The sequence below is a fragment of the Cavia porcellus genome, unplaced genomic scaffold (genome assembly GCF_034190915.1).
Source record: "Cavia porcellus strain 051 isolate PalLab524CR breed Dunkin Hartley unplaced genomic scaffold, mCavPor4.1 scaffold_7, whole genome shotgun sequence".
Classification (NCBI taxonomy): Eukaryota; Metazoa; Chordata; class Mammalia; order Rodentia; family Caviidae; genus Cavia; species Cavia porcellus.
This window is the reverse complement of record NW_026947490.1, coordinates 34,581,529-34,601,566: the sequence shown is the minus strand read 5'-3', so window position 1 is coordinate 34,601,566 and position 20,038 is coordinate 34,581,529. Positions and strand designations below refer to the sequence as shown.

Sequence of the window (20,038 nt, the reverse complement as noted above, 5' to 3'; positions counted from 1 at the left end):
ATACTTATGGCATGTCAATATCTGAGCAGTTTAAGCTCTATTATTTTCACTGATTTCCTATATATTGTGAATGGTGGCATGGTTATTGCTGTTCATTCTTTTTTTACCCTAGGCTAATAACAGTCTTTGTATCAAAAACAGTAGTGTAGTTCTTTTCTCCTCCTCTGTGTGATGGTGGAGATCAGCTCCCATGAGATGCTGGACATTATGAAAATCCTCAACTATTGGGCTGAATAGGTTGAACACGGGTGATAACCCACATGCATAATGAAATTCAAAGCACATCCCAAAAAGAAATATTTATTTCCATGTCTCCACCACTGTGAGTGCTCAGTGAGTGTTCTCTCTCACATGTTCAGCTCCTGACTGCACGTGGATCCTTCTCTGGCTGTGCAGAGACTAAGATAGTGGAATCCTGAGGACCACCAGGACCAGGTCAGCCAGGCCCATCCTGATGAGATTGTCCACTCTGTGACCCTGGGGTTTGAAGCCAGGAATTAGTGACAAAGAGGTCAGAAAAAAACTAAAATCACCCCAGGATTCCTGAATATCCAGTGAGTGCACCTGCCTTCCCAAAGACCTGTGAATCCTGCTCCATAAGAATTCTCTTGCTCACCAGTTTTGGAGTGTCACTGGGTTTGTGATGGGCTGAGGGTCTCCATCGCTCCTAAGAGTCAAGGAAGAAGAACAAATGTATGAATCACTGCAGGACCAGAGCCTTTTTACTCAGCTTCACAAACTTCTATCTTACCATCATGATATGACTTCATGAAATCCGTAGGAGGTCTTTCACTGTTGGGGAGCCTTCACCCTCACTCAGCTCTATTAATTCAGAATTTGGACCTAAGTCACTAAGGAACCAAGACTGTCTGAGTTCAAAAGCTCAGAACTGAAAAGAAACATGATTCCCAGTGTGGAAATAAGCGAACACTGTGAGCTCTTGGTTTATCTGGAACACAGCACAATGTACTGTGATTCTCCTGGAGATGAGTTTCCCATCATTCACTGACTGAGAACCAGGGTGCAGGCATGAAGCTCTGACCCTCAGGCTCCTGAAGCTCAGGTTCATGGAGGTGAACATCTGGGCTTGTGACCCAGCCAGGACCCCCAGATCCTCTTATCCTTGTAACCTCACCTTAAGTGATGACCTCATGGTTTCAAACACCTGCAGGGTAACACACACATGTCTGTATATCACAAGGTGAAAATGTAAGGCTTTCCTAAAATCAGTGCATCTAGTTCACACATATGTAAATCCTTGTAGAATGACCTATGGTAAATATGTAAAAAGATGCAAGCATAATAAATAAAGGATGTGGATGAAAGTGAAAAGAAATGCAAACATATAAAACATACACTGTAAGCACAATCATTATATGTGTGCTTCTAGAACATTCATCCCAGGTAATTTCCTGACTCCTGAGTCTCTGCCTACAGTTATTTTCCTGAACAAATGATCTGTCATGTTTTCTCGGTTAAGTCCTTACTCTAGTACACTAGAGAGTGACAGAGAGAGAGACACAGAGACAGAGACAGAGACAGAGAGACAATAAAGGTTAATCTCCTTGGATATGAAATAAGTATATCTAGATATAATAAAATATCAATATATTTATATAATAACAATAAGGGTAGGTATGCAATTCTGAAATAAATTTTGCTTGACATATCTTTTATCAATGAATCCTAGATTATTAAAAATTTATTGGAAGAGAATCTTAAGATAATATGAAATAAAATTAATACACACAAACCAGTAGCTTCCCTGCATAACATTATTATTCTGAAAACATAAAGTCAAGACTTAAATCACCAATTTTTAAAATAGTGAATCACATTACAAATTTCCTGTGTATATACACAATTCCACTAAATGAAACTTTAAATATTGCTGAAGTTCACAATACAACACAATTTTAAACATCTTATTATGTACTTTTTAATGTATAAATTCATGTGTTGGAATTTTCACAGGAAATTCTTGTTTTTAGAGAAAAAGACACTGCAATACACAAGTGTGAAACCCAAATGCGTAACAGAATTAAGCAACACTGCACTCCAGACCTGCTGGGCAGAGACCCCAGTGACCCAGGGAACAGCGCTGGCCCCTCCTGAGTCTCAGATGAGCACTGAGCTCAGAGGCCCCAAGGGACTCAAGAGGGGCTGTGCTTGGCGGTGCCCACAGCCTTGTTGTTTCTCTCTGCAGGAGCAGCTGTGCTGGGGGCTCAGTCTTACCCGCAGTTGGTCCTGATTAGGCTGAGCAGCCTCCTGCCTGTGTCTGACAGGGCTCAGGGATCACAGGTGTGGGGAGGGGCTGCAGCCTCAGACTCTCTGCAAAATGTGTAATGAAGGTGGCTAGAAGACAACTTTTGTGGCTTGTCACCAACTCACCAAAATGCCTCTCCCATCTATTCCCATGGAGCCTGGAGACATCACAGAATGCTCATGAGATCAGAAATGAAGGAATCCTAGAGGTCACATTCAGATAGCTCCTGAGATAGAATACAAAAGCCCACACATGAAGAGAAAGCTTTCTCAGCTTGCTCTTCCCAACAGACCAATGGGCCAACACACACTGGGAGTATTTTCTAGGGTCCCTCCCTCACAACCACCCCTGCCACGGCCTAACTCAGTTTCCCCTTGTCCTGACTCCTGGGAGCAGGGGAGGCTCCTGGAACCTAGCTCAGGAAGGGAAGTCCCATCATGACCTCTCCAGCCTGTTCACTTGGGAGCCTGATGATGACCTGACTGGGAACAGCCCCTTTGTCCCTCCCCTGAGAGACTATCCTAGGTCACTTCCTGGGTGTGGGATTGTGCCCTTTCTTCTCTGCATCCTATTTTCCTCTCTGTCCTCCTAATCCTCCCAAGGCTCTCCCTCCCACCTGGAAACACTTCCTAATCCTGTCACCCTGGGTGTTTTCTTACCACCTGGTTTTCCTTGGTGCACAGGCTGAGGGCTCTTTTGTTCCCCCTGTTGATTCAGCTCTATCTGATTTTCCTGGAATCCACAAATGTCTGGAGACATTAATTTTAATTTTGCCTCCTATATTTTGATATGTTTATTATGTTCCTCCTAAAGAATTTCTGTTTTATAGAAACAGATTCAAGCTGCCTTCACATGATGACTCTAACAATTTCTGAAGAGTCACAGCCTATTTAGCTTTCTCTGTCATCATGTCATTGCTATTTGCTGTCATCATCTTGCCTTCAATCTTTGCCTGGATCTAGAGAAATGTTGAACATGAGTCCAGCAACACAGGTCCTTCTCTCTTTCCTAATTCTTGAGGTAAAGATATCAAGTTTCTTTGTAAGTAGGAGGATTTTTCAAGGTGCTTTGTAAATTCCATCCAATTCAATTGAGCACTCGCCCTATTATTTAAAATTGTGAACACCTTCTGGCTTTCCATGGAACTCTTTTTTTCAATCTGTGTAGGTGAACACATTTATCCTTTTTTTCTGTAAATGCAGTAAAATACACTGATCATCTGAATTACCCACCCAGCCTTGATTCTTGGGACAACCCCATTGTCATCTTTTATGTCACTGCCCCCTACCTCATGCCTTTGCATTATGCATTTGTGATTGGTTTATGGTCTAGAGGTTAGATAGATGGTGCCAGTGCTACACCCACATAGGGGTGAAGCCAGCATACAATGTAATGGCAGAAAAAGATATATCTCTCTCTCTCTTGCCAGTTTCCATTTTTCTGTTTGCAGTCTCCATAAACTGCGGCCCCATCATACCACCCTGCCTTGGAGCCAACTAAGCATGACTAAAACCTCCAAAAACTATAAACAATAAGCCTTTCCTTTCCCAACTTTGGGCATCAGGTATCTTTTTAAAAATTTTATATAAAGAAAGACTAAGCAAAACAGAAAAAAGGTAGAAATAACACATACGTTCAGAGAAAAAATAAACAGTAAGAAATCACAAGTTAATGTTTACCTATTGTTCTTTTACAAATAGTTGTTCAAGGTACATGAGTGGAATATGTAAAGTGGGACTTCAAACAGTGAGACTGCAAACTGTTGGGGGTTGCTCGAGCCGCTCCCCTAAGATGGCGCCCGTTTCCTGCTTCCGGGTCCCTGTTGCCGCGCAAACAACCCTGCCAAAATGAGTGTCTACCTAGCTACCGGTGACTGTGGCCTATCAGCATGCGACTTCTGCTTCGTATTGATTGGTTACTCAGATCCTATATAAGTGTGTGTTTCTGCCCCCAACGGGCAGAAGAGGAAGAAACTTGAGGGTGGCAGATCTTGTCAGATCCAGCATCGCTGTACACAATAAATATTGAGAGCTGATCCAAACACAGTTACGTCTTTCATTGCCCGCGGTGCTGTATAACTGGTGGCCCGTACGGGGACTAATTTATTTGACCGCTGTGCTCTCTCTGGCCAAGGGACGCGGCGGGCGTGACCTCCATCGCGATCTGCGAGTAATGGAAGATCTGGTCTAATAACAGCGGAGGACCGGGAGCGCCTCTTCTCAACACCCTGGGTCAGCTACGCATGATACAGCGGATAAATACCTAGGTCAGGTGAGTACTGGGTCACCTGGGTCGGGTGGACGCGCCCGATAAGCTCTGAGGCGTCTCACACATAGACGCCACTGTTATATTCTCTAGCTCGCTTGCCTTCCTTACTTTTGCTTTCGATGCCATGGGCAACGCTGCCCGTAAACCCCTCGCTGCTTCATTGAGAGTTCTGTTAAAATCCCGAGGCATCCAGATTAGCCAGGATACCATGTCTCACTTCCTGGATCACCTCAATGACTTGGCACCTTGGTTCTGGCCTACAGGTTCCCTGACTCTTCCTTCCTGGAAAAAATTGGGCAAGGATTTGTTACATGCAAAGGAAGGGGGTAATTTGGACCCAATGGTCATCCCCCTATGGGAGCTAGTTAGGACCTGCTTGGCGGATGAGGACGCCCCCGGGCTACATTCAGCCAGACTTTTGCCAGGGCCCGTTCCGAATGTTCTGAGGAGCTAGATCCACCGCTTAAACCTGCCCCAGAGCTCTCTGATAGCTCTGAGGACTCGGGGTCGGATTCGGATGACCCAGATGATGTCGCGGCCCTTGACACTAAGGACATTGTTAAAGATACTAAACATGGGTTGAGAAAATCGATGCCTTCCTGTCCCGGGTACGCTGACTTACGACAGGAGTTGAGATTCCTTCAGCCCTATGAGGCCTTACAGCCTGCGATTGCCCCCTTGGGGGCACCGTGGCCCACTGCACCGCCGTGGCAGGGGGAGGAGTTACTTCCCGGACTGCCACCCCCACCTGTGACCAGTGGGGGGCGCTCTTTTCATCAGAGAGTCTGGTCACACCTACCACCCAGAGGGAGGTTATCCCTTGCACTATTTACCGTAAATTTTTTGAACCTCAATAATGATAATCATTCTCCTGCTGCGGAGCATTGCAATCCATCTCCTTCTGATAAAGGCCTAGTGAGATGGAAGGATGTCCTCACAGGACAATGGATGGGCCCGGATCCAGTAGTCAGCTGGACCCGAGGTGCGGTATGTGTCTTCCCACAGGAACCAGGCCGCGGACCCCTGTGGATCCCCGAGCGGTTGGTACGAACGGTGAACCCTCAGCCAGCATACCAGGAAACCCAAGATGACTCATCAAAAGATGGAGGAAAAGCATCGCTGGGAGGACAAACACCCAGGGATCCGGATAAGTAATCTTGTCCTCTGTCTGTTGTATGTGCTCCATCCTGCCATGGCGCACCCAGAGCCGACCACATATCTGTGGGGACTCTGGAGGCATCCCCCTACTCTAGCCCCTTTTTCTGCGCTGTCTCCTAGTGTTCCCACGGTATTTGTGCCTAATGACTCTTCTATATCGCTCCCCTATAAGCGAACTTCCCCAAGCCTTTTCCCCTTTAATGCTTCCTTTCTGCTGAAAGAAGATACCCTTGTTTTCTCCTATCCTAACTTCACCTGCAACGAGTCCTATGCATTATATAATGATTCTCGCCCGTTCATTAACTTCCTCAATTGGACACGCAGAGAATGTCTTGATTCTGTAAGCCAGCAAGGTAATATAACACGCTGCCTCAAGATGGAGGTAAGATGGCCCTCCATAGATCTTAAAGATTGCAATCGGTCCCCTCATCCGTTGGAACATCCATGGATGGACCCTTGTGTTCCCTCTCATCATCCTGCCTTATTATTGATATTATGCAAAATCTTTTCTGGCGCCATTGCTTGCCCACAGCTACACCATAATTCCTTCATGAATTATACTGGACATTGTGATATAGAGCATTTCAAGGGCCACAGGTATTTACAGGACATCAGATATGCAACCCGTTAAAGGCTTGTCTCGACCTGAGGCCATTTCTCACCCTTAATGGAACGCTCCATAGTACATCCACGAGCAATAGTGAAAGCAATAGCACTACCCCCCTTCATAATTATGTTTGTGTGGACCCACCCTACCTATTTCTCCTTGCCACCATACATAACTTCCAACTTTGCAATGAAACCGACTCTCTCTGCAGTTTATCTAACTGCTGGAATGGACACCCGTCCTTCGCTGTCTTGGTATATCACCCAAGCTTTCTTTGGGTACCAGTAGAGACAAATTCTTGGGTGGGTCCGGTATTCCAACAGATTTCAGCTTCTCAGTTACCCTCCAGACAGACTAGAAGTGTTAAAGATTGGCTTATTAATGCTCTCGGAGTTGCTGCTTCTGTTTTTGTCCCAGCCATAGGCCAAAAGGTGTTGCAAGCATGGACCATGAATCAGATAGCCTTGACCATGGAAGCAGTCAACAATCTTGCCAATGAGACCGCCTACGCCTTGAGGAGACAAGAGCTCCTCATTGAACTTAACAGCCAGACCATCTTAGAGATCCAAAAGGAGATTGACAAAATCGGACAAGAGATTGACAACCTTTGGAATGTAGCCACGCAGCTATGTGATCAAAGATGGCTGTTTGCCCGCCTCTGCGTGACCCCCGCTCGCACTAATTTAACTGGCACTACCAAAAAGGTGACTCACTGGCTCCAAAACACCTACCTTCCTACTTTTAAAAACATCTCCACAGAGGTGTTCGGTGCCATTGATCGCATGGACAACATCCGCCTAAAGCCAGTAACCTATGACCTTGATAGTCTGGGGACAGTCCTGAAATCCTTGTGGGATCGTGTAACGTCATGGTTCTCGTGGCCTAACCTCACCACTTGGGTCCTCATAGCTGTAGCCATACTAGTAGGCTTAGTGGTCATTAAGTGTTTGCTTGATCGATTAATGCACACTCAACAACAAGTTAGGCTTACAGCGCTGGCCGCTATGCAACTTACAGGACAGGGCCCGACAGGGGGACTGGCTGCGGCCTATTTGTTGTGCCTGGCAGAACATCAGATTTAAATTGGCTGTTTGCACCCATGGGTCCTCCTCCTCCTCTTCCTCCTCGGATGTGTTGGGGAGTACGAATAACAGGGGCAATGAGATGCGAGACCAAGGGTACTGCAGTATCATCCACCCTGGTTGAGCTGAACAGGGGGTGATAGGAATGCATGTCTATATGCATCCAGGTTCCGCTCAATAATGCCTGGCCCTGCGAAAAATGAGCACCCCATCTCAAGCATGGTCTTAGCGCAAAGATATGCATAGAATGAGATGGTGCACAGTGGGGTATAGACCTCTGCACTCTCTCTTGTCCCGGCCTGTCTTGGGCCTTCCCCTTTTCTTTTGGCACTGGCCACAGTATATGGGCGGAGGGGAAAAGACCCATGTGATTTGTGTATCAAATTTAAATAAAAAAGGGGGAGATGTTGGGGGTTGCTCGAGCCGCTCCCCTAAGATGGCGCCCGTTTCCTGCTTCCGGGTCCCTGTTGCTGTGCAAACAACCCTGCCAAAATGAGTGTCTACCTAGCTACTGGTGACTGTGGCCTATCAGCATGCGACTTCTGCTTCGTATTGATTGGTTACTCAGATCCTATATAAGTGTGTGTTTCTGCCCCCAACGGGCAGAAGAGGAAGAAACTTGAGGGTGGCGGATCTTGTCAGATCCAGCATCGCTGTACACAATAAATATTGAGAGCTGATCCAAACACAGTTACGTCTTTCGTTGCCCGCGGCGCCGTATAGCAAACAGTTCTGTTCAACTGTCCAACAAAAACTTAGTAACATGGTTGTCAATCCTATACACATAAACATACATTCAGTTATCTATATCTTCATTTAGGTTGAGATTAAACAAACTAAATCAGGTTAAAATCATTCTGAACAAAGAATAATAGTATTGTGGAATTTCACATCCTGACACTCTGTGATCAGCATTGGGTACTGTAGTGCCTTTTTTTAAAAATTTAATTTAAAGAAAGACTAAAAAAAACAGAAAACAGGTAGAAATAATACATAATTTCAAAGAAAAAATAAACAGTAAGAAATCACTAGTTGATGATTACATATTGTCCTCTTATAAGTAGTTATTCAAGATACTAAAGTGGAGTATATACAGTGGGGATTCAAACAGTCAGATTGCAACCAGTTCTATTCAACTATCCAACAAAAATTTAGAAATATGGTTACCAATCCTATACACTTAAACATACATGCAGTTATCCATATCTTCAATTATGTTGACATTGAATAAACCCAAGCAGGCTATATCACTCTGAACAAAGAATAATACTATTGGTGGTTTCACATTATGACACTCCAGGAACAGCCCTGGGTATTTTAGTGTCTCTTTTTCTTCAAAGTATCTGTTCATTTCATCATGTGTCATAAGATCTGTTCTCATAAAGTGTTTACAGATTCTATATATGCATGAATCTTAACATGTATTTCTATCCTTTCTATATTAGAGGAAGAAACAAAACAAAGCATGTCAAAACAAAACATATTCCTATAAACACATGAAATAAAATAAACATATAAGACCATTGTACACAGAATTCTACCATGGTTCCTGTGTTGTCTCTTGTTATCTCCAATAGAATTCGCTATATCATCAGACAAGCTATAATTGAATATATCATTACGTAACAGTATTAATAAAAACACAACCTTGTATATAGTATAGACTTCAAAAACAGGCAGTTATCAAACCAGAATGCATATTGTAGAGTCTTGTCATCTTCAGTGTAGTTGCCTATACTCTCAGACTTGATACTATCAGTCATATCAGTTTTGAATAAAATCTTCCCTGCCTCATTTCTGTTATGCTTTTGTTTGCATTCAGTTGTTTCCTTATCTTCTTCATTCTGTTTTCTGCCCCATTCATTGAGGCCTCTCTGCCACTGTTCCTGGAATCCTAGTACTTTTCTCTCTCTCTCTAGAATGCCCTGCAGTATTCCCTGTAGAGTTATATTGGTGGTTGTGAATTTCCCAAGTTCTTCTTTGTCTTGGAAGCATCTTGTTTCTTCATTAATCTCTAGAGACAGTTTAGCAGGCTATATCAATCTGGGATGGAGGTTATTTTCTTTCAGGGCTTGGGATATTTCACTACAGGCAGGAATTCTTCTCCCTGGGACAGTCACAGGAATGTCCTGTATTCAGGTCTCTCCTGACACACATGTGCACCCTCTGCGCTGTTCCCTAGAGCCTTTCCTTCTCTTCCCATAGGCACTTCCCCTTCCCTGCCAAGCGTGGCTCACAGCACTGTGCATTCCCTGGGTCTCTGTGGCTGGCCAGTGCTCTGTCACCACTGTCTGCCTGTCCCTTGCTCTGGGCTGCCCTGAGGACACAGACTGCTTGGTGCTGATGGGCGTCAGCCACACTCCCAGCCTCACAGACAGTGATCCTTCAAGGAGGCAGTGCTCCCTGCAGGGCTGCTGATGGAGACTGCAGGAAGAGGTCGGACCACAGGATACCACTCCTCACGCCCTGGGCAGCAGCCTGCAGAGAGCTTCGTGAGGTACACAGAGGAGACACAGAAGAGGGGCCTTGCCCTGAGGGAGCTCAGGGCCTTGAATTCAAGAGGCACAGATTTAAACAAGTGAAATCATTCACTGAGGAAGATTTGGGAACCATGGGGTGAGAGGCAATAGATGGAAGGAAGATGATTTACCTGGTGGCTGTGGGAGTCTTCTTGGCAGGTGCCAGCAGAGCTGGATCCTGGTGATGAGAAGGAGGCAGGCTTGTGACACCCACATGGAGCCCTCATTGCATCTACTAAGATTTCTCATCACTGGTGTCAGACCTGGGCTCCTCTAGCTTTTGGGGTCTTAAATTCAGCTTCTGATTCCTCCCTGGATGCAGCTGAGGTTGCCCTCTCCCTCATTACCTGCCTTCCTGCAGTGGCCCTAATGCTGCAGTCACAAGACCACAAGGAGGGTGACCAGGAGGAGAAAAGCCACCAAGATCTGAATCACAACTTTCAGGTTCCTTCCCAGACCATGGCCATGAGCAACGTCTAGATTATGAAGTGATTTGCTTAATGGATGACCCTGCTCTGTTTGGGGTTTACATTCATCACTTCAAACTCTCACAATCCAGCAACATGGCACTGCTGTCTCAACCCAGAAAATACATAGATAAGAAAATCAATGAACAGAGAAAAGATTTTCCTGTCCAGGTCCTGTCCACACCTCCACTTGAAGCTCAGGTCTCGACACAAGAGGAGTTGAGGCTGTGAGAAAAACCAAGATGGGCAGAGAGTCTCCAGGCAGCCTGGACACAGGATGTTTGGGATGGATCCCAATACTTGAGCTGGGAACTGAGGATGGGGAGATGGGACCTCCAGTGTATCCTCGTGTGGTGATGGGCCCTGAGTATGGGGGACTGGGAGTAGATGATTCTGCCAATGAAAATAGGAAATTGTGATGTCCAAGTCTGTCCCTGAGCACCCTGCCACTGCTCACTGTCCAAAATCAACTACGAGGCTGCTCCAACACCCTTCCCTGTTCATGTGCCAATTTCTAAATTCAAATCAAAGGGTTAGGGTGAGCCCACATTGAAGGACCCATGCTGTCTTAGAGAAAAGACTCTCCTTTGGATGGAGTCCTCAAATCATCCTCACTCCAACTGAGAAAAAATGGCCTCTAGTTTAAGGGCCTGGGTGACATTTTGCAGAGAGAGGACAGGGATGGGTCTTCCTACCTGAGACCAGGAGCTCCGGGGGGTCACTGGGTATGGACTATACCTGGGGACTTCCCTTGTCATAGCAGTAGCATCTAAATGACCACCTGGGACCAAGAATCATGAGGCCCACTAAGAACAGCCTGGAACTGTCGATTGGGAAGATGTTGGAATTCTACGTTCCAAGAGAGCGTGGCTTCTCCTTCCTGAGTCAAAATGAACCTGTCACATTGTTGTCCTGTGCTACATTGGAAGGTTACATTGGCTCCTAATGTCTACACAGGGATGAACTGGACTGAGTGGCTGTGTTTGCTGTAGACTCCTCGGAGAGAAGGAGGTAGCATATGAAATGGACTCACACCTCCCACACTGTCCCCAGGGCTGGGTTGTGAGAGGGAGACACCCCTGAGAGTAAAACCCTTCCTGAGAGCAGAGGATGGGCCTGGGACCTTGAGTGTCCTCTCACCTGTCACCATCAGCTCCAGGCCATCACTGGGTTCTGACTAGTCAGCAGGGTTGTGATAGTAACAATATCACCGTGCATCATCTCTTGTCATATATGGGATGGAGAACTTGATCTTGTTTCCATGTCAGTTTGGTTTTCCTAAGAACCTTGACCTTCCTTCTCTCTTCAGACAGTAACTCTGGGCTCCCATTGTCCCCTGACACCATAGGCTGACAAAACTCCCCCAAGGGATCACAGAGCCTGTATCAGTCCAGAGAGAGGATTTGGGGAGGTTCCCTGCAAGGAAATCAGAGGCTAGATCCAGGACCTTCAAAGTCCCATAGATCATTCCAAGGCCTCTCCCTGTAATTAAACCTCAGCCTAAGCCTCTGTTCCACCAACTGAAGGCCAGGAGCTGAGGCTGGGGTGGGACACAGAGTGCTGGGGAGGACTCACTTGCAGGTTCTTGCAGCACCATATGGAGACTCAGCCCTGGAAGAGAGTGTGCGGTCTTGTCAGAGGTTTTATATGATACCTCACCTGATCCCCCTCTCTACCCAAGCCTGGTCCCTTTTTCCTCCCAGTTCTGACCTAGGCAGAACAGAACAAGCACGGTGTACTTCATTTCGCCTACACTGATGGCCCCAACTCTGCAGGAGAAGACCTCAGTGCTGCAGGACAAGGAGTTCAACGGAAGTAGAAAATGACATTCTGTAACCTCTTGTCTGCACCTCTGTTGACCCACCCAGTGGAGACAGAGTGCTCCTCCCTCAGCTGGGCTCTGGTTTCTGCAGGCTAAGGATCCAAAGCTCTGTGGAGAAATATCAGCCTAGCTCTGAGTTCTCCTTAGTCTCAGACCATTTTTTTTATTTAAAGGAAAAAAAACAGTATAAGAGTACAAGTAATAAAGAATTTAAAAAAAAACAGTAAGAAGTCACTAGTTAATAAATTACATATTGTCATCTTAGAAATAGTTGTTCAAGTTACATGATTAAAGCATACAAAGTGGATATTCAAACAGTGAAACTGCAAACAGTTGTGTTCAACAATCCAACAAAAACTTAGTAATATGGTCATCTATCTTAACACACCTAAACACACTTGCAGTTGTATCTTTTAGAGCACTTTCTCTCTTTATTACAACAACATTTACATATTTTGGGTTTTATTACTCCTGTAGTTCTTATTACTTTTTTTTGGAAGAGAATAAAACCAAATATAACAAAACAAAGCAGTCAGTCAAAACAAAGAATGGACATAGCACATGATGTAAAAACAGAATACAGGGTAATCAACAATGGTTACCATAATGCCTCTTGCTTCCTTAAATAGAATTGCCAATATCATTAGGTATAATAAAATTAAACAAAACAGTATAGAACAAGGCCAATAAAACCTAAACATTGGAGACAATACAGGACTTCAAAAGAAGATAATAGACAAACCAGAATGGGTGTCATAGTGAATCTTATCGCCTTCAAAGTAGTTGCCTATACCCTCAAACTTGATACTATCATAAAGAACAGAGCAGAGTAAAATCAGTCAAAATAAGATAGTGGGAGCAATACAGGACTTCAAATCAAGTTAACAGGAAATAAAAAAGTTACTATAATATATCCTGCTAATTTTTTTATTTTTTCCTTAGTTAAAAAAATAATAAAATAATAAATAAATTTATTTTTTTAAAAAAAGAGGGAGATTGGGATAAAAGAGGACATAACAACATAACAATACAGGTCAAAGCATAACAATTTCAGCAACATAGTGCTTCACCACAGGATAACCCAACTTAATAGTAGTTACCATAGTGTCTCTTTTCTTGAAATATTTGAGTACAACTTCGTATACTATGGCATTAAAACATATCAAGGTAGTGTGAAACCATTCAAGAGAATGGAAGTATTACAGGGTATTTAGAACCAGCTAACAAAAAATGAACAATGGTTTCTATATTATCTCTTTGCCTATAAAAATTTTTATTTATACTATCACATATAATAAAACCCAGCAAGATAAAACATGATAAAACCAATGGAGACAGAAGAACAATAGTTTGGTGGGACTTCAAAACAAGATGATATTAAATCAGCACTTTTATACTGACAGATGATTGATGATATTAAATAGCACTACCTATTATGGTGGTCTTGTTTTCTTCAAAATAGCTGTTCATATCATCACAGGCAATAATATCAAACAGCCCAGAGTAAAGCCATTCAAATTAATGAGTGAAAACCTTATAAGACTTCAAAGCCACAAAATGGGGAATAGTGATTACCACATATTTTATGTATCTGAATCATTTCTTACAGTAGGGAAACTATTTGGTATTCATAAATATGAGTTTGATTTATTTCACTTATGAGTATGTTCTCAAGCTGCATCCATTTTTTATAAATATCTCAGTGAGATCCTTCTTGATAGCTGAGTAGTACTCCATTGTATAAAAATACCACAACTTTTTTATCCATTCCTCAGTTGATGGACACTTAGGTTCCAGGATCTGGCAATTACAAATTGTGCTGCTATAAACATGGGTGCACATATATCACTGTGGTATAATGTTTTCAGTTCTTCTGGGAATATGCCTAGAAGTGGGATAGCTGCAACAAATGGGACTTCCAATCCCAGCTTTCAGAGAAACCTCCAGATTGACTTCCACAATGGTTGCACCAGTCTACACTCCCACCAACAGTGCAGGAGAGCTCCTTTTTCTCCACAGCCTCTCAAGCATTTCTTGGTGGTGGTGTTCTTGATCCTGGCCATTCTTTCGGGAGTGAGATGGAATTTCAGGGTGATTTTAATTTGCATTTCTCTAATGACTAGTGATGATGAACATTTTTTTCATGTATTTATTTGCCATTTGTATTTCTTCATCTGAGTAGTGTGTATTCATCTCAGATGCCCATTTTTGGATTGGATCTTTGAATTTTAGGGTTTTTAAATTTTTTGTATGTTTTAGACAAAAGTCCTTTGTCTGAGGGACAGTTCACTAAGATTTTTTTCCCAGTTTGTGGGTTTTCTTTTCACTGTGCTGGAGATTTCTTTTGACATGCAGAAACTTTTTAATGAGAGGTGGTCCCAGTTATTGATTCTGGGAAGTATTTCTCCTGCGGTTTGAGTCCTGTTCATGAATTCTCTACCTACCCCTATGTCTTCAAGGTTTTTACCCAATTTGTCTTCCAATAGATTTAGTGTTTCTGTTTTAATATTCAGATCTTTGATCAATTTAGATTTTATTTTAGTACATGGTGATAGGCATGGATCTAGTTTTAGTTTTCAGCATATGGAGAGCCAGTCTTTCCAACACCATTAAAGAGACTGCCATTCTTCCAGTGAACCTGTTTGGCTCCTTTATCAAATTTAAGGTGGTTGAGTGTGTTTTTAGTTGTGGTTGTATTTTCTAATCTATTCCATTGATCTTTGGCTTTGTTTTGATTCCTGTACCATGTTGCTTTTACTGCGGTTGCTTGTAGTATAACTTCAAGTCAGGGATTGTGATGTCTCCTGCCTTGCCTTTGTTGCTTAGAACTGTCTTTGCTATTGTAGGTCTCTTCTCACTCCAGATGAATTTTAGGAGTGATTTCTCTAGATCTATGAGGTATGTTGATGGTGTTTTTATTGGAATTGCATTCAATCTGTACAAGAGTTTAGGGAGAATGGCCATTTTCACAATATTTATTCTTGCTATCCATGAGCAAGGGATGTCTTTCCATTTTCTGAGATCCTCTTCAATTTCTTTTTTCCATGTGTTATGATTTTCCCTGTATAGGTCTTTCATTTCTTTCATGAGAGTAATTCCTAAATATTTCTTCTTTGTTTTTTTTTTTTTTTTTTTTTTTTTTTTTTTTTTTTTTTTTTTTTGGTTGCTAGTGTGAAGGTTGTGGCTTCTCTTATTTCTCTTTTTGTGATTTTCTTGTTAGTGTAGAGTAATGCTATTGATTTTTGAGTATCGATTTTGTATCCAGCTACATTACTGAATTTATTTATTATATCAAAGAGTCTTTCAATGGAGTTTAGGGAGTCTTCTATGTAGGTATCATGTCATCTGCAAACAGTGATAATTTAACATCTTCTCTTCCTATCTTTACCCCTTTTACGTCTCTCTCTTGTCTAATTACTCTGGCTAGTATTTCCAGTACTATATTAAATAGAAGTGGTAATAAAGGACATCTTTGTCTTGTGCCTGATTTTAAAGTAAAGGCCTTCAATTTTTGGCCATTTAGTATAATACTGGCTGTTGTCATAGATGGTCTTTATTATACTGAGGTAAAGACCATCTTTTCCAATTCTCTGTAAAGTTCTTATCATGAATGAATGTTGGACCTTATCAAAAGCTTTTTCTGCATCTATAGAAATGATCATGTGACTTCTGGGGGAACATCGTGGACAGATAACAGCAGCTATGGAGGCTCTCTGAGATACCCAGCTTAGAACCCTGGAGTGGTGCAGAGTGAGGAGTCCTAAACAAGGGGAGATACACCCTGCTGACCCAAGAACAAATGACCCAAGAACAAACTGGGCTGAGAGAAACCAACTGGGAATGCAATCCCAGTGCCATAACAGGAACACATAAAATCTCAGCATGGAAGCTGGAACTCGCACCACTGGAAGCTGCGATTTGGGTTTCCTGCCACTGCTGCTGCATCTGAATCGGGACAGCAGGGAGAGAGACATGCGAAAGCTCTGAGAGCAGTAATTGGCAAACAGAGTTGAGAGCGGGACAGGCGGGGAGCCCTGCATCAACCTGTGGTGAGAGAGGGAAATGAGGATTCTTCCATGGACTAGGAGGCTCTAACAGAGGACATTCTGGGACAGGGCAGACTAGCCGGAACAAGATGCTGTCGTGACTTTAGTCACATATTCCCCTCTCAGAATTGGTGGGGAGTGCCTGGCCTAGGTGACGCCTCGGACTAAGACCCAGTAGGCTAGCCCAAACCAGGTGCCAGCACCTAGCGGTGCACCCTACCAGTGAAGCCTTCATTAGGTTGACTGACCTGGAGGGGCAGGACCAGCAGAGGCTGCCCAGGTCTGTGTCTCTCTAGCACACTGCAGTGGGTGGGAACATCTAGCCAGCAGATTCAAACAAACTGTAATGGACAAAGAAGAAAAGAAACAAAAACTGGGCCTCCTATTTACACTTGTATGGAATAAACAAAAAATATGGGAAGAGGGAGCAACAATAATAGGTCCTTGGCCCCCAATCCTGAGAACACGCTGATCCAGGAAAGGTAAATACAAAGGATAATGAGGACAGAAAACATGCAATATCAGGCACGGCACAAATAGACATAGCCATATCTCCAGAGCCTCATAGATGAGTTCAAAAGTGAAGTATTTAATGAAATAAAGCAAGATATAAGTAGAATAGTTAGAGAAATGCTAAGCACTGCTCAAGAAAAAACAGATGGTGGAATGGAAGGACAGAAAAAAAGGGAAGAATTGTTTAATGGACAAAATAGAGAAAACATAGAATATGTGAAGCAGGTTCAAAGAGATTACCAGGAAACTAAAAACTCTATCGAAAGCTGGAATAACAGCTTGAAAGAAACTAAGGATAGATTATCTGAACTGGAGGACAGATTTGTAAAATGGGAGCATTAAATGAAAAACTTCTTAAAAATAACAAAGAAACAAACAGCAATAATACAAAGGCTAGAAGATCATAAAAGAATCTATAACTTACAAATTAAGAACATAAAAGAAGAGGTAGGGACACAAACAAATGGACTACAAAAGCTACTCACAGAAATAATCCAGGAGAATTTCCCTAATTTAGCAAAAGGTAAAGATGCTCAGATGTATGAGGCATACAGGACCCCAGCCACCTACAACCCAAACAGAGCTACACCCAGGCATATAATAATCAAAATTCCAGAAAGCAAATATAAGAACAGAATACTAAAAGCCATCAGAGACAAGAAACAGATCACTTACATGGGAACACTCATCAGAATTACAGCAGACTTCTCAGCACAAACCATCAAATCACAAAGAGCTTGGCGGGAAATAATTCAAGCTTTGAAAGATAATAACCTACAGCTAAGATTGATATATTCTGTACAACTATCCCTAGAAGTAGATGGAAAAACAAGGTGCTTCCAGGATAAAGAGGAACTAGGGGAATTTGCAATCACCAGTTCAACTCTACAGAGAATACTGTAGGACATCCTAAAAAAGAAAAATACCAATATTCCAGAAATAGTGGCAGAGAGGCCACAATGAATGAAGCAGAAAGTGAAATGAAGAAGACAAACTGACAACTAATGACAGAAAAAGAGCTCACCAGAAAGGAGGCAGAGAAGGTTAGATGGTAGGAACAGCTATTTTGGAGAAAACAAGACGTCAAAATAGCTAGTGCTGATTTAATATCATCTTGTTTTGAAGTTCCATCAAGCTTTTGTTCTTCTGTCTCCATAGGTCTTAACATGTTGTATCTTATTGGATTTTATTATATGTGAAAATATAAACAAAAACTTTTATAGACAAGGAGATTATACAGAAACCATTGTTCATTTTCTGTTAGTTGACTCTAAATACCCTGTAATAATGTTATTCCCTTGAACGGTTTTACATTGTTTTCATATGTTTGATGCTACAGTATACGAAGTTATACTCAAAGATTTCAAGGAAAGAGATGATAACTACTTTTATGTCGGGATTATCTTGTGGTGAAACACTACTTTGCTTAAATGGTTATGTTTTGACCTGTGCTGTTTTGTTATTATGCCCTCTTTTATCTCAATCTCTATTTTATTATTTACTTTTTTTACTTTTATTCTTTTAATTAAGGGAAAAATAAATAAAAATAGCAGGATATATTATAGTAACCCACTTTGATTTCCTATTAACTTGATTTCAAACACTGTATTGCTCTCACCATCTTGTTTGACTGATTTTCCTCTATTCTGCTTTGCTTGATACTACCAAGTTCAAAAGTATAGGCAACAACTGTGAAGACAATCATATCCATTATGACGCCCATTCTGGTTGGCTATTATCTTCTTTTGAAGACCTGTAATGTCTCCAATGTTTTGGTTTTATTGGTTTTGTTCTTTACTATTTTGTTCAATTTTATTATAACTGATGATATAGGCAATTCTTTTTAAGATAGCAAGAGGCATTATGGTAACCATTGTTGATCACTTTGTATTATGTTTTTACATTACATATTATGTCCATCCTTTTGATTTGACTGACTCTGTTATGCTATGTCACATTTGGTTTTACTCTCTTCAAGAACAAGAAGAACTGTGGGAGTAATAAAACCCAAAATATGTAATTATCGGGGCTGGAGGTTTAGCTCAGTGGCATAAGCACCTGCCTTGCAAGCAGGCGGTCATGAGTTCGATCCCCGGTACCGATAAAAATGAAAAAGACAAAAAAAAAAAATATGTAATTATCATTGTACAAAAGAGAGGAAAATAAAGTGCTCTAAAGGATATAACTGCATGTGTATTTAAGTGTATAAGATAGATAACCGTATTACTGAGTTTTGTTGGATCATTGAACAGAACTGTTTGCAGTCTCACTGTTTCAATGTCCACTTTATATGGACACAGCTTGATGGACATTTATATGCTTTAATTTTATAACGTGAACAAATATTTCTAAGATGACAATATGTAATCTATTAACCAGTGATTTCCTACTGTCAATTTTTTTCTGAAATTCTGTATAACTTGTACCCCTTTTCTGCTTTTTTTTTCTTTTTCACCTTAAATTAAAAAAAGAAATGATCATGGGATTCTTACTTTTGGCTTTATTGATATGCTGGATTACATTTATTGATTTACGTATGTTGAACCATCCCTGCATGCCTGGGATGAATCCCAGTAAGTCGTGGTGTATCATCTTCTTGATGATTTGCTGCATCCTATTTGCCAATATTTTATTGAGGTTTTTTGCAGCTGTGTCCATTAGGGAGATTGGTCTATAGTTCTGTTTTTTAGTTGGGTCTTTCTCAAGTTTTGGTACTAGAGCAACATTTGCTTCCAGGAATGACTTAGGAAGGATTGCTTCCCTTTCAGTTTCATTGAAGAGTTTGAGGAGTGTCGGCATTAGGTCGTCTTTGTATTTCTTGTAGAATTCTGCAGTGAATCCGTCTGGGCCTGGGCTCTTCTTCGTAGGGAAGGACTTAATTACATTTTCAATTTCATTAATAGAAATTGGGTTATTCATCAATTTTATGTCCTCTTGACCTAGCTTTGGTACTTCATATATTTCTAAGAATCTATTTCTTCTGTGTTATCCAACTTTTGTGAGTAGAGATTTTTGAAATAGGTGTTGATGATCTTCTGTATTTCTATAGAGTCTGTAGTGATTTCAACTTTTTCATTTCTTATTGCATAACTTTGAGTTTTTTCTTCCCTTTTTTTAATAAGGTTGTCTAGGGGCTTATCAATTTTACTTATTCTTTCAAAGAACCAACTCTTTGATTCATTGATTCTTTGGATTGTTTTCTTAGTGTTTATTGCATTGATTTCTGCTCTGATTTTTATAATTTCTTCTCTTCTTTCAGCTTTGGGCTTGACTTGCTCTTCTTTTTCTAG

The 20,038-nt window shown here is 41.9% G+C and overlaps 1 pseudogene; it reads right to left on the bottom strand.

The window, feature by feature from the left end:
- Window positions 1–284: 284 nt before the first annotated feature.
- Window positions 285–20,038, bottom strand: part of LOC100722699 (uncharacterized) — an 82,102-nt pseudogene continuing 62,348 nt past the window's right edge.